This window comes from Talpa occidentalis, unplaced genomic scaffold, assembly GCF_014898055.3.
Source record: "Talpa occidentalis isolate TD23 unplaced genomic scaffold, MPIMG_talOcc4v2.1 talOcc4.6, whole genome shotgun sequence".
Taxonomy (NCBI): domain Eukaryota; kingdom Metazoa; phylum Chordata; class Mammalia; order Eulipotyphla; family Talpidae; genus Talpa; species Talpa occidentalis.
Window position 1 is genome coordinate 100,721,723 of NW_023604972.1, and position 16,113 is coordinate 100,737,835.

A 16,113-nucleotide genomic window follows, 5' to 3' on the forward strand; every position below is an offset into this window, starting at 1 on the left:
TCACATTTTTCTCACTAGTCTGGGTGGCAAATCTCATTGTCATCCTCTCTTAAAACACAAATGTTTGGCCTCCCTGGTGACTCAGGGGTTAAAGACACATCACTATCAAGCTATTGCCATTCACTGCAGCACAAGTTCGATCCCCTGGCTGCCAGGGAGCTAACCCACATGGCGTAGCAGACTTCTCCTGTCTCACCACTACTCCCCTCAGCAGTGTATTTCAGTAGATCTGCCTGTTCTGCTCCTCACTCTGTCTCTGGTGAATCCTCTTACCTCCCATCCCCCACACTTCTTGCCTACACTCCAGTTCTTATATGCATAAATACATCTTTTTAAAAAACAAATGTTTTATAGAAATTAATGCGATCTATTGAAGTCAGTTACAGTAGAGGAAGGAGTAGACTCAGTTTTGATGGAGTCTAGAGGAAAAAGATAAAAAAAAATTGTCGAGTAATAGAATAGAGTGGGATAGATTAGGTAGGATGATGCTTAGGCACTGGTGCTGTGCACAGACAGGCTTAGAGAGGTTGGGAGCAAGTAAAGATGACATTTGTCATTTTGAAATTTTATATGAAGAGCTAGAAGAAGGAATGCTTTTTTTTATTTTCTTTATCCTGCATCCCCTTATTCTCTGCATCTCAGATCCAAAAATCAGTCCTGTATGTGTGTGTGTATGTGTATGTGAAATAAATGTGCTTAATAACAAACCTGTGATATGGGAATATTATCCAGTGTTATGGACAAGGAAGTTAATGAATTAAGATTTGAATCTCTTCACACTTCAAGTCTGAGTGTTTTATGTCTCACTAAACTATCTCTGACTCTGAAATACATTTGACCATAGTATAATGGTACTGGACTGATTTTTGAAAACATGAAATCTAAAAAACAGTTTCATATAGTTTTTTAAATAATAAACAGCAGATTAATCTAAAGCTGAAAATCAGACTGGAGCCTTCTTAATATTTATTCATAAAAATTGTGGAAAAAGAAGCTATGTTGGTATTTCTGCTTATTAGATATGAAAATGAGACAAAGTAGTCTGACCTATGAAACTATGGTAGACTTAACTAGAGAATCAGCAAGGAGGTTTCTATCACCACACATCTAGAACAATGCATGCTGACTTCATGCCTTGCTTATCACTCTCTGCTCTCACCCCTTTCTCAATCTTCATTAATATGTAACACGTTAAAGATACAAAATTGTTTATTTCCTTGCTTATTAGTTATACCAAAACAGAAAACTTCAAGAGGGTAGGAAATTTATCTTATTCAATCCAGGACTTAATATAATATCTAATACATCCTGGGTGCTTATATCTTTTTGAGTAAACAAATCAATGAAAGAGATCTGTCCCCCTGGGCCTCCCCTGGTGGCGCAGTAGTTTAGCACTGGCCTGCGAAGCTACCCGCAGCCTCTACAGTGCCGGTTCAATCCCCAGCAGAGGGTCCCACATGGTGCGCAGACCTCTCCTGCCGTGTCCGCTGCTCCCCTCAGCAGTGTATTTCATCGGTCTGCCTGTTCTGTTCCCCACTCTGGCTCTGGTGAATTCTCTCACCCTTCCGCACTTCTGACTGTACCCAGTCCTTGTATAAATAAATAAATAAATCTAAAAAAAAAAAAAGAGTTCTGTCCCCATAATTAAGCAGATTAAGCATAGTAGTAATTTATCTAGTTTTACATTTATGATTATTTTATTAAGCCATATAAGATATATTTTAAAAACACCTTATTGTATTTGTTATGTTACAAAATACAAAAAGGTGTTTATGAAACTTTTACTTTGTTACCGTGCTTCAAATATACTTAGGTTTGTTATATAGTTATCTCCGATGCTCACAGCCCCATTATGTTTACTGTAATCTCCTCTAATCTTCCTTTTTTCATGAGTTGTGTATTATTGATTCTATTTTATAGGCAACACTGATATTCAGAGATAAAAGTAACATCATATTCTTAAGGTCACATAGTAAATTACATAACCTGTTAATGAACTCCATATATCTTTCCTTATTGAATTTTGCAAATACTAATTTACAAAGTACCAAATAAACAAACAAGCTTGAGTCTTGTTAAGCAGTGAATTTCACTTAATGATACCTTACTGATAAATTGCCATGGAGCTATCTTTAAGAATTATCACAATGTCTTATCTTTGTATTTTGACTTGTGCTAAGTAAGTCCACACATATAAGAATGTTAAGCATTCTATGTGATTTTTTTTTAAAGATTTATTCATTTATTTATACAAGCACTGGGGACAGTCAGAGAAGCATGGGAGAGTGAGAGAATTCACCAGAGCCAGAGTGGGGAACAGAACAGGCAGACTAACAAAGTACACTGCTGAAGGGAGGAGTGGGCAGCAGGAGAGATCTGCTCACCATGTGGGACCCTCACTGGCGGCTGGGAATCGAACCGGCGCTACAGAGGCTGTGGGCAGTTTCGCAGCCCAGTGCTCAACCACTGTGCCACCAGGGGAGGCCCACTATGTGATTTTTGCAATGACAAATTCATTACTATAAACCCTTGATAAATGTAATTCCAATATTAATTTCTAAGTTAGAAATCTACAAAAAATATGAAATAGTTAAAAGTATGACCTCCCTGGTCACTACATTAGGAACATATATTAGGGCACTGTATGAAAATCAAGATCATGAATAGATTTGCTTCTAAATAGCCAGGGATAATAGGAGGGAACAGACTTTACCCAAATTACAGAATTTGCTAACCAATATTTCTGAATACCATGATTTCAAGAAAGATATTATAAATCTGAATACCAGTTTTTGTCTAACTCAGGTAGGAGCCTGCCAGTTACCTAATTGTGTCCTTCTGTAGGGATAGGGAGGAAATAAAGCAGTTCATTCTTCGGCTGGGACCTTGCTTATAGAAATCAGTCTTGATCACTTGCTTATACAGTAATATATATAAAAACATGTTAGTGGGCATTTCAGTGTCTTCCTTACATGCATTCTATTCTTGATTGTGTTGTAGACTTGTGTTTTAATGGCATTAATCTGATTCCCTGCCCCATGGATGGGACCAGCCAGGTCTAAATTAGGATACTTTTGTCTCCCTCGACATAGCGGTTCTTCTGGAAATCTTGGCCTTAGCCAATTAGCAGATGACATGCCCACTGCTACAAATACTGATTCAGAGTGAGCAAACACCTAAGCTAGTGCAATGATAACAAGGCTCCGTTGTAGCAGATGCTATCTCTCTTTCTCCTGTTAACCAGCAAGTATGTGGCCCAGGTTAGGAAGACAACCAGTTCCTTGCCACTTGAAGAATTAGTCTAGTAAAAATCCAGAGAAGTAGAAGTGAGCACTTAAAAAGGTTGCAAAGCAGCAGCTCTGCCCTAACGAAATTCTCTGTGGCTCTTCCAACATTTGCACACTCTGCTTGTGTGAGACATTACTTCGGCTATTTTGAGCTGGGTATTCCATCACTGGAAACTAAAAACCTCCTAGGCAGTTCTTGAAAGTATTTTTGAATCTATTTCCCCCATCAGCTTCCTCAATTAAATAGGCCCTAACCTTCTGATTCTTTCTCCTCAATACTCCCAGCTTTGTCTCCTCTCCATTCCTACTGATTATTTTGTGTGTGGTGGAAGACTGTGGGCACTTTGGTGGTGGGAAAACTATGGTGATGCACTTGAGGGGAGCAATCCTATATTGTGGAAAGAAAAAAAGGGATTTTAGAAATAAAGAAACAATGTATGTACCTTAATTAAAAATTAGCTTATTGCTAAAAATATGCTAACCATCAAAAACATTTTTATTTTTGACAACTTGCATGACTATAGAGATAGTAGAATGCTTTCTCTCTTCCAAAGCTATTTTAAAAACTTTGTAAGAAAATAAAGTTTAACAAGTTACCAAAACTTGGAATAAAAACTTAGACCACTGAAAAAGAGTTCATAAAATTAACAATGATCTGAGTAACATTTTAAATTTTATTTTATGTTGACAGAAAATTCCAGTCGATTTTTTTGTGGCTTTTTGTTTTTTTGTTTCCAAGTGGATTTACATGGTAACTTTTCTCCTTCCCCAGGCCCATTTTATTTTATTTTATTTTATAATATATATTAATGAAGTACCATTATTTAGATCCTTGTAAACTTTTTCACAAGATTTCTCCCCTCAGCTGTGGTCACCGTAGTTCTCCCATCACCAACGCACCCATCATCCCCACCATAGCTGATGTGCTCTCTCCCATCCCCTGTACCCTCCTAGATGCCATAGATCTATAGTCAGCTTTCAAGGGTTAGTTTTAAAATTTGCCTGTCTAATCTTTTGCTTGATTTCTCTATATTTCACATATAAATGAAACCATCCTGTATTTATCTTTCTCCTGCTAGTTTGTTTCACTTAGGAAAATCCCTTCCAAATCCATCCAAGTTGCCTCAGATGGCATGTGTTTATCTTTTTTGATCACTGAGTAGTATTCCATTGTGTATACCACATCTTCTTGATCCAATCATCTATTTTGGGGTATTTAGGTTTTTTCTGTACCTGGGCTAATGTAAATAGTGCTGCAATAAACATAGGCATGCAAGTTTCTTTTTGAATAAGTGTTCTTGTGCTCTTTGGGTATATACCTAGGAGTGGCATTGCTAGGTCTTATGGAAAGCAACCCTCTTACATTATTAATGGGAATATAGACTAGCCCAGCCTCTATGGGAAGAAGTGTGGAGTTTGCTCAACAGCCTACTGATAATTGGATCCTTCTCTTTTCTTATTTATGCTGCTCACCAACTTGCTACAAGGTCCCACTAATTCTGCTTTACTTCACAACTTAAAGCTTTTCTGAAGCACCTTACTTGCCTTATTACTTCTAGGATATGATAATGCAAAAATTCCTCAGAAATCATAAGGAAACTTTGGCCATCTTCTACACATAAAATTTATCTTGAAATCTAACACAAATTGGGGTCTGCCTCTCTGGTGACCTAGGGGTTAAGTCTCAGTGCTATCATCACTGTGGCCTGAGTTCCATCCCCAGCCAGGGAGCTAATCCACATATAGGGCAACAGACCCCTCCTGTCTCTCCCTCTACCCCCTTTAGCTGTGTATTTCAGTAAACCTGCCTGTTCTGCTTCCTACTGTGTCTCTGGTGAGTTCTCTCACCCCCCACATCTCTGGCCTGCACTCCAGTTCTACACAAAAATTAAAAAAAAGAAAAAAGAAACCTAACATAAATTCTCTGTGTGAATGTAACATATTTTATTCAAGTTAGGTCTTTGCCGATTTATCATCTGGAATACTCGAACTCATTTTGATCAGACAACTCAGCTAAAATACCAACTCTTTGTTAAAGAGTTTTCTGACTGCTTTTATTTTACTTCCTGCTTGGCTAGTTGCTTGTTCTTCAGTGTTCTTATGGCACTTTATACGCACACGCATCAACACTTTGCACATTGTGTTGTAATTGTTTGTTTATAGTTTGATCTCCCTTCTAGACTATGACTCATTTGGGGCCAGGTCTGGACAAAGACATTGTTTTCCTCCCAACTCAGCCTAAGGCTCTAACACATAGTACACATTTAATAAATGTTCTCTGATTATGTGAATAAAGTACCGAATTAGTCTCCATGGACATTATTTCAAAACATATTGTCAGAATACACATCCACATGAACTGTCCCAAAAATGAAAGCAATTCAGAAGCACAGGGTATCTAATGTCTCATATTTTATAGGTTGTTCCCCATGGACTTTAAAACAACTGTATATAGAAATATTGTTTGTTCGTCTCCTAAATTTAGACTCATTTTAAAAATTATAATTTTCAATTTTTTTTTCCAGAAAGACTGCTCTTAGTTCAAACTGAAGCAAAGCCAAGAGACAGAGGAGGTCTAAGGTCTCCTTGTCTGTATTTACTTGGTCTAAAATAGTACTGGACTTTTGTTATATGAGGTTTTCATATGATTTGAGAAAAAAGTTGTAACCTGCTGTTTTGTTTGAACAGTGATGGCAAGAACTAAAAATAACACGAGGTTCCAAATGTGTGTATGGAAATTAAAACACAATTTTGGGCAATTGCTGTAAAAACTTCCACCCTCTTTATACACCTTTAGACTTAGCCAGAGCCAGATCTGCCCACAAAGGAGACGTTTAACTGATAGGTCCTCTTTATGAAAGGCCTTTTCCAGGGGCCACATCTTGGGGGGTTTGGGGAAGGGAAGTGTGTGGTTCTGTCTAAATTTCATCCAGGGTTTCTCTCCCCATCTGACCCTGGAAATTGCTGCAATTTTAGCTTCCTGTGGTAGGCAGTAAAAAAAAAAAAAAAAAAAAAAAAAAAAACTAAATCAGAAATGGTAGAAATACACTAAACCAAGTAAAGGGAGTTTCAAAGCTTTCTATGCTAGAGCTGACTGTGTTCTCATAAGCAACACAACCTAACCCTTACATGCACAAGGCATCGGCCACAGTAACTTAAATTTCTTTCTGGATGAGCCTTGAAAATAGCTTCCCATCAGAAACTACTATCACTGAGATACATCTTCATAGTTCATTTTTCAAAATAAGAGAAAACTGTATTTGTTTGTGGGACACAATTCAGAAAACGTATCTCCTGAGGAGATGTCTGAAATAAGGCATTGTAGAACAGCGTGAATGGCAGGTACAGGGCAAGTGAAGCCATTTGGATAGGTTGCCATAAAAAGAAAGGTCACAGTGATTCAGCCAACTAAGTAGGCCTGAACTAAGAATACCACAGAACTGCCTGTCGACTAAGATGGCTTTGCTGGAAAATGACAAATGAGATTGACGGAGGCATCTGAACCTTTGCAGCTGTTTCATTTCAGGCATTCCTCTCCAGCATGGCTACTGCTTGGAATTAAGAAGCTGCAGACAGCAGTCATTTAAGGAAACGGACACCATGGCAAAACTGACTTAAAATGTAATCTAGAGTAAAGGGTCAGCTTGGTCAGAATAGGCAGATCCCAGCCATTCAACCGCTTTAGTTGATTCTGTCCTCTCTGCTGGTTTTCCTTAATATCCTTCACCATTCTGGTTCGTCTAAAGGTAGTTTCCTAAATCAACATTGATTATATGGTTTACCTGCAAAAGAACCCTGCACTGATGTAAAATTATATATTATATAAAACCCAAAGGTGTTGCAATATAAATGTATTTAATCTTGGCTCTGCTCTTTTTGGTTCTGTGAGTGTGGACAAGTATACCTCACCTGTAAAATAGGAATAAAAATAATAATGCATAATTTATAGAATTATGATAAGACATACTCAATGATGTAGTATATGATTAGATAGTGTTTGAATTCTTAATTATGGTGAATGATATTATGCTGACTTTCAAATCTTATTTAGCAGCTAGTCCTTATTATAAAAAGACTACCTATGTTGTGGTATATTGCAGTGTGTAAGTGTGTATATGTGTGTATGTAATACCACAGGTCTATTCTTCATCATCATCATAATCATCATCATCATCATCATCATCATCATCTATCTTCACTTAAGAACAGTACATTGCTATAATAAGTAATGTTTTGTAATTTGAATTTAAATTATTTTGAATACAAACAATGAGAAAAACAAGCTAAGTGAGCTCGTATGATGAAAAGCATTAGAAAAAATAAAAATCATAGCAAATAGTAATTAGAGAAATGCTATAAACCAGGGATAAATTATTTTTTATATCTCCATTCAATCTTAAGAAGCAGTTACTCTTACCACCATCTTTCCTATTTTACAAAAAAAGACAATGGGGTCTACACAAGAAAACTCATTTCTCTAGATCACACAGAAAAATGGTGAGTCAGGATTCAAACCCAGACAGTGTGCCCCTAAAATCTATTGTATTTAGGACCCCACCATGTTTTTTGTTTTATATTCAGAGTACTAATAATCTTTTTTCCTTTTTATTTTTTATTTTATATACTTTTTACATCATTTTTTCATTTTTGCACAATGTATGCATTTTCATCTTGGTTATAGTCCCCATACAATTCCCACCCCCCCCTTGTTTTGATTCCCCCCCCAGTAGTGTATCTCTGGTTTATAGTTGTTTGCTGATTTTGATTTTTACTTTATTATAATTAGTCTTTTTCCTGGTCCCTTATTTAGGTTTTCTAAATTCCTGCTATGAGTGAGACCATCTGGTATTTTTCTTTTTCTTTCAGGCTTATTTTGCTGAGCATGATCCCTTCCAGCTCCATCCATGTTGCTACAAATTGCATGGGTTTATCTTTTTTGATTGCTGAGTAATATTCCATTGTGTATGTGGACCACATCTTCTTGATCCAATCATCTATTTTGGGGCATTTGGGTTGTTTCCATAGCTTAACTATTGTAAATAGTGCTGCTATAAACACAGGGGTGCATTCTCACTGGTGCAGAGTATTAATAATCTTGACACAAGGACAAGTAGTAAAAAATTGTCACACAATTTTAAATAGTTTCCATGAAGTGACTGAAGACCAGGTAAATGAAGGCATAAATTTAAAGGAGAACATTAGAATATCTCCTTTTTAACATGAAATTACTAAAATTCTTAATGACTTTTACTTCTCCTAAATGGTAAAGGTTAAATTTGCATGGATTGGTATATGAGGTTCCTAACCATTCATTTAACCATTAGTCTGAATACATTTTTTGAACACATAACATGGCAAGTGCACTTAAATATATATTGCTTTAAGAAAAGTAATTTTCATACATAATTTGAATATATAATAATTTTTGAATGAAATTATAAAGTTATTTGTTGGTTAAATATGTTCAAAGTTAATGGTGAAGTTTCATTACTAACATTCTATATGAATCTTAAGAATACTAAATGGTGATCATTATTCAGTGAAAGATGTCTAACTATTCTATCTTCAGATCAGGAATATCAAGGGAATGATTTCTTATTTCATGTAATATGTTTAAACTATCACCTGATCATGATGCAGGCAGTAAACCTCTGTAATAAAAACTAAAGTTTATAAATTCGTGTTCAAATCCTTACAAATAAAACAGAAAAACGTGTTTTATAAAATGAACAGTGCTTATGACAAGATCCAACAAAATGTTTCAAGATATAATGAAAATTAAGGGAATGTTAATAGTTTTAAACATCTTCAATCTTAATATGAAAACCATAAATGTCTATATAACAAAAATCTATATATTTTATATATATATATATCTGTGTGTGTGTGAGAGAGAGAGAGAAAGAGAGAGAGAGAGAAAGAGAGAGAGAGAGTTTGGGAGAGAGAAAGAGAGAGAGAGAGAGAGAGAGAGAGAGAGAGTGCGCTTAGGGCTTAGGTGAGGTCAATTAAGATCACCAAAATTTTTCTGAAATATTTGTTTCCTAAGACCACTGGCATTATATACATTTAGAAATAAAATAAGGTCAAAGATTCTGGAACTATAAAAACCAAAATATTTTTAAATTTATTTATTTTTGCATAGAAGAACTGGGGTATCGGCCAGAGGTGCTGGGGGTGAGAGGATTCACGAGGACAGAATGGAGAGCAGCAGGCAGACAGGAAAAGTCTACTGTGGGTAGCTCCTTGGCCAGGGATGGAACTCAGGCCACAGTGATAGCACTGAGACTTAACCCTAGGCCACCAGGGAGGTTATAAAAACCAAAATTTTTTGTAATAGAAAATTTCAAACACTATGACTATTTTTTGGTCAATGCCTTGAATAGGATGAGGTTCTAGGTAATATCCAAGGATTATCTCTTTTTTAATGATTTAAAAAATCAGGCTTTCCATTCAGCCCTTTCAAATACAGTGAAAATGTTTAATAATATTGACTAGGCTGAGTTCTTTGCTCAATGAGGAACATTTCCCTTGCATAATTTAGTTTAAATTATTTTTATGGAGCCTGGATTTTCTTCACAACCACAATACTTTTTTTTTTATTTGCCTTTTGGCTTTTATTCTGAGGCAGATTCTTTTTAATTTAAACATGATCTGTTATATTTACTTTGAATGCCAATATATTGTGTATTACCCACCAAGTGACTCCTTCTCTCTGCTATTCAGAATTAAATAAACCAAGACGCAACACATGTCTTAAAACCACAATAGTTTATTTATAAGAAAAAAGACAGTCCATCAAACTTTCCACAGGAATTTAAAAAATCCATCGGGGACTCAAAGCCTTTACTTTCTTTCCATTCATATAATTTTGGTTTTGGCTTAACACTTAGCACAATATTCACTTCAAAAGAATATCCCATGCATTTAAAGTAAACAATCATTGTTCTACACAGACTTTTAATTTTTCCCCTTCTGCCCTTTGCCACTTTTCTCCTTTCATTCCAATTCTTTGCTAGCATTATATCCAGAGCATGCCAGATAGAAAATCCCTTTTTAGTTTATATTTTGATATGAAGACTAACTCATGAAAGATCAAATTGTTACATTTTGTTTCATTTCCAATTACTCTTGACATCTATAGTTTCTTAACATTTTAAAATGATACTTTGATTATAGGGGATGAGATAGGACAAAATAACTGCAATTAGAATGAAATAGACTCTGGCTTTAGAAAGGAAAATTCAGTTTGAATATGATGCAAGGCAATGAGGTTTCATTTTGGGTTCAAATTCTTTGGGACTGGGTAAGCCAAAACATATGATCTAGGGTGGCCTTAATTCTCATCCAAAGTAGATCTTGAAAAATAACTTTAAACCTCAGTGCAAGACACATGGTTACTAATGAACAAGTGAGGGATAGCAGCAAATATCATAAATTACAAAGTTCTATCTCTTGCTCTACTCTCTAAAAAAGCAGTTTGCAAACCATGGATCTAGTTAGACTTTGACCCATGGCCAAAGCTGTGTGCAATGTATAAAGCTTCTCTTTTTCTGGTTTATTGGAGTAAAAAATAACTGAAAATTTACTTCAATTTCACAGTGATACCGTAAATCCTAAATTTTTGCACTTCATATGGAGAAGTAATCTCAGCCAAAACAATATACGTGATATACATATACATAAAACATCTTTTACTAAAACAAAGAACTTGCCAAATGAACAAAGAGTTTGCTTTTATGATGAAAATATACAGTCATGAATTTACTTTAAAAAATCCTTGCTGACTATTGTAGAAGATACTATGCTAAGTGTTAGACATACAGTCTTTGTCATTAGGCAATTCATAACTTTGCAACTTTATTATTCACTTTGGGTATGGATCTAAGCCACCGGAACACATACAGGTGCTCCCCATCCTAATGTCATATTCTGAAGGAACTTTTGCAAACAGAATCTAAGTTGTATTAAAGTATGTTATTCCTAAGTCTATATTATAATATTTAGTCACATATATCCGAGCATGCATTTGCCGTGCTTTATGGGATTTAATGTTTTCCCAGTATCTTCTAAATAGACACACTTGGTACTGGCCATAGCCGCTTACTCTAATCTGATCTGTCTCAAGTCACGTTTATAATGAAATAAAAGGGTGGATTGAAAACCCCAAATACCATTTAAAGATCAGGAACTTATGCAGAAAGAATTCACAAGGCACAGAAAGAGAATAACTTCTTTGTGGCAGTTACTGTTTTCTTGCGACTTTGTTTCCTGCTTTTGCGCCTGCAACCAACACCTTTGTGTTTCTTGAAAAACTGAATCACAATTTTCTATCACTTGCAGTGACATTCAATGTTTAAGATTGTGGACTCCGAAGTCAGATTATTTTGCTACGTCTAAAACCTTACAGTTTGGTGTTTTAACCTGAAAAATGGGGTTAAACCACAATTTTCACAATTAACTACTCTGAAGTCAGGTTAAGTCTTGTAATTGATAGGGTGTTATGATTTAAGTTGTAACACATTTTTTTCCCTTGGTGGTGCATAACATGTCTAACCACTGAGATTGTGATAAAGAATGATCATCCTCACTCCCTTATAGGATTTCTTGAGGATTAAGTGAGTCAATGGAAATAAAACACTAGCACAGTGCCTGATTATGAACATCAATTATCATATAATGTACTTGACAGAACATTTTGCTTATGGTTGAGTCTACAAGAAGGAAATATTGTATGTGTGCTTAGGAGAAACAAATAATCAGACTTTGGTCTCTATTATAAGATGAAATTGCAGGGGTGGGGAGGAGAACAGTTATTCAGTCTCTTTAGTAGATTCTAGTAGATTCTAACTTTCTAAAAGTAGACACTGAGTTTTTATTTTAACAATTACTAGATATTCATGAATGTGGTTTATATTCAGTAAATATTTGAGAAGCAAGTATACCCTACCTTGTTTAATTAATCTCTTTTATAGTGGCAAAATAACTATTAAAGAGCCTTATAATTAGATATTTGAAAATTATTATACTGGCTGAAATGTGTGGCTCCTGAAAACAGTTATTTTTACATAATCATGCTTTATCTTCTTACAAATGTGCTGCCTTTAGCAAACATGCAGTGATCAACTTAATGTAGTATCTATACCTGTTGATTTTCAATCACAGACACTTGAAATTTATATATATAAATATATAAATAATTATATATAAATTTTATAATTTATATAATTGTATAAAATTTATAAAGATTTATTATAAAATTAATTCTTAAAGATTTATTTTTTATTTATTTATGCATACAAGAACTGGGGTATAGGCCAGGGGTGCAGAGGGTAAAAGGATTCACCAGAGTCACAGCAGGGAGCAGAACAGGTGAATCTACTGAAATACACTGCTGAGGGGAGCAGCAGGCAAGACAGGAAAGGTCTGCTGTGCCATGTGGGTTAGCTCCCTGACCGGGGATCAAACTCATACCACACTGGCTGGTGATAGTTTGATAGTGCTGAGACTTTAACCCCTGAGCCACCAGGGAGTACCAGAAATTTACATAATGTTATAAAGCGATATTACTTCAATTAAAAGAAATTTCCTTCCTAGTTTGATGTCTGTGAAATTATTAACAATTGGATATGAAGCAGATTTATTTATAAATTTATTAATGATTTTCATGACATCTCAAGCATAGATCTGAGTCTTAATGATTCATGAGTGTCTTTCATTTGTTATAAATTTTCAGTATACATGTATATGCATGTTCCTTCCCTTTCATTCAGTTTCATCAAAGACCTAGCGATGGTGGGTAATGTCACATGTCTTACTTCACCATACCTATAGTGTACCATCACATCTACTGATTCCACATTGATTTTTCTAAGAAATTCCTTTAATACACATTTCTCCTTGAGAAGAAAGCAGCAATTTCATCAATTTATTCAAGAGAGTATAATAAATGGACTTTTGTGGATTCTGTTTGGGCAATAGTGAAGGAAAAAAAATGAAGTGGGAGGAAACACTGCTACTTTGGGGATGAGGGCAAGAGAGTTTCTAGCACTTACTTTAAAGGTTAACAGTTTTGTCAATGATGGTCCTGATACTATTTTCTGTTTGTTGCTCATTTGGCTTCTGTAGTAACAACTCAATGCAGCCATAGATTATGTAAACAAATGAGCACAAATGTCTTCTAATAAAACATTATTTATAAAATATATGGGAAGCAAAGGGCTGGAGTTGACCTTTGGGTCATAGTTTGCTAACTCCTTTTATAAAGGAACACATATGTTATCTCCCTATTGTAATGTATTTATGGAAATATATTGAGAAGATATTTGTTCTATATGTGATAGTCACAACAGTATGTAAATGTGCATGCCTGTATGTGTGCATGCTTATTGAGGCAATGTTAGTTAACAACACTACCTATGTTTTAGAGGTTAAAGTTTACACTTCCACAAATATGTGGTATCACATGAGGCCCACTGTCAATGTACCTCTCATACTCCACCACAGGCCATTGGGCCTCTACCCCCTTTTTCCCCATCCCCCAATCCCTTTTGGTAGCCTCAGTTCTTAAAATCAGATTTCAAAGATTTGTTTTTTCCATTCCTTTGCTTTACTTCCTTCTATTCGACATGAGTGAAATCATCTAGTATTTGTCTTTCTCCTAATTTACATTGTTTAGCCTCTTCCCCTTCAGTCATATCCCTGTTGCCACAAATGGCAAGATTTCATTTATTTTTTTTTGTTAATAGCTGAGTAGTAGTCCCCTGCATATATCCCATCTTTCCTATCCACTCAATTGCCCTTGGGTGCTTATATTGTTTCCACAATTTGAATAGTGTAAATAGTGTTGCAAAGAGCATAAGAGTGCATATATCCCTTCAAATTGTTGTGCTGTTTTCTTTGGATAAGATATCTAGGAGTGAAATTGCTGGATGATATGGTAGATCTATTTTTGGTGTTTTGAGAAACTTCAAATTGTTTTCCATAGAAGCTGGACTAATCTATATTTCCATTAACAGAGTTGGTGTGTAATTTTCAAATATTCTAAAAACTACCTTTGTTTTCCCATGAGAAAGTCTCCAATTTCTGCGTTTGTTCCTATAATACATCTATTTTTCCTATGATATAGCTTTTTAGAAATGATCTATTATATATGTTCTCATGTATGGATTTAGCCCTAGGTAGATCTTGAGAAAGTAAAATAGTACCTGATCAGTTCTTTGGAAAATTTGAACATAACAAAGTAAGCAAAGATGGTGTTACAGTGATAAAGCATACTATTCATGTGTAGGTTGGATTTTCTTTCTACCTACATAATTCTGTAATCAAGAAGTGTTCTACAAGATATTTAGAGACTAAAAGTAGGTTTTAAATTGGTATGCTTAGGATTCTTTTTTTTTTTTTTGAAGATTTATGTATTTATGCATACATGAACTGGGGTATAGCCAGAGGTTCAGGGGGTGAGAGGATTCACCAGAGAAAGTGGGGAGCAGAACAGGTAGATCTACTGAAATACACATCTGAGGGGAGCAGCAGGTGAGACAGGAGAGGTCTGCTGTGCCATGTGGGTTAGCTCCCTTGCTGGCCAGGAATTGAACTGGGTGCTGCAGTGGCTTGCAGTAGCTTGATAGCGTTGCTTTTGACCCCTGCGCAAGCAGGGAGGCCCCTGCTTCAGATTCTTTATCATTATCACTTGTTGTTATCATCTTCTTCATTGTTCTCTTGGACAGAGGTCCTCAATAATGATAATAAAACACAGTTGACTTTCCATTCCTTTCTGAGATTCTGTAATTTGCCTTAGAATAGCCAGTTTCCTACATGTGACCCAAAACAGGTCCTCAACAAATGTTTGTTGTAAGAACAAACAGTGGCTTATTATGAAAGGCCATGGAGGTTTGCCCTTGCCTCTAACCTACTAGTGATACAGTATCATGACAATAGCCATGAATTCCACTTTTAAAAAATTTTATTTTATATATTTTTTTTTTAAATATTAAATTTTATTTTTATATTCCCCCATACAATTGCAAACGCCCCATTCTGACCCCAATCCTTCCCCTCCCGCCCCCCACCCTTATATATTTTTTACATCATTCTTCATTTTTGTACAATGTATGCTTTCTCATCAGGGTTATAGTCCCCATGACATTCCACTTAAAAAAAAAAAAAAATCTTCAACTTGCTCACTGCACTTTTTGTCCTTCCAGCCAGAGAGGTAGAGGCAAATTGCCTGAGGTATGTTTTATTATATCCCCAGAGAATATATAAGTACTTAACAACTTCAATTTTTCCACAGAATGATAAACAACTATTTCCCTCTTTGAACTAGTTATTGGCACTTCAGCAAAGTTCTGAGACAATGCAAAATTCTTTAAAAGTCGAAACATCTATTTTTATTCATGTAATACAAGTTAAGCATTATGGATATTTTTGTCTTTTTACTGCCTACTACTGTTTTTGCATTAGATACTAGCATTGTTTCTATGATTAGATGTTTCTCAGGCATTTGTCTTAAATTAAATTTCCATATGTTTAAGGCAGTGACTTACTAACGCAGAATTTTGGCATTTGCTGTATTTTATTCCATTGCAAAATTCTATAGCATCTGTAATTATTTAATGATCAAAACAGTTACTTGATCTTGTCAATATTGCCATTTCCAACTAACATATGAAAATGGAGATGTCCTTTTTTTCTTTCTTCACATATTAATTATCACACTAAATTGGAAAACAGGATTAAAAAAGTTTTCATTTTCAAATAATTATTGCTTGTCATCCCAATCTGAGTAACATTGAGCTAAGTGGAGAAGTGTTACATTTCCAAAGAC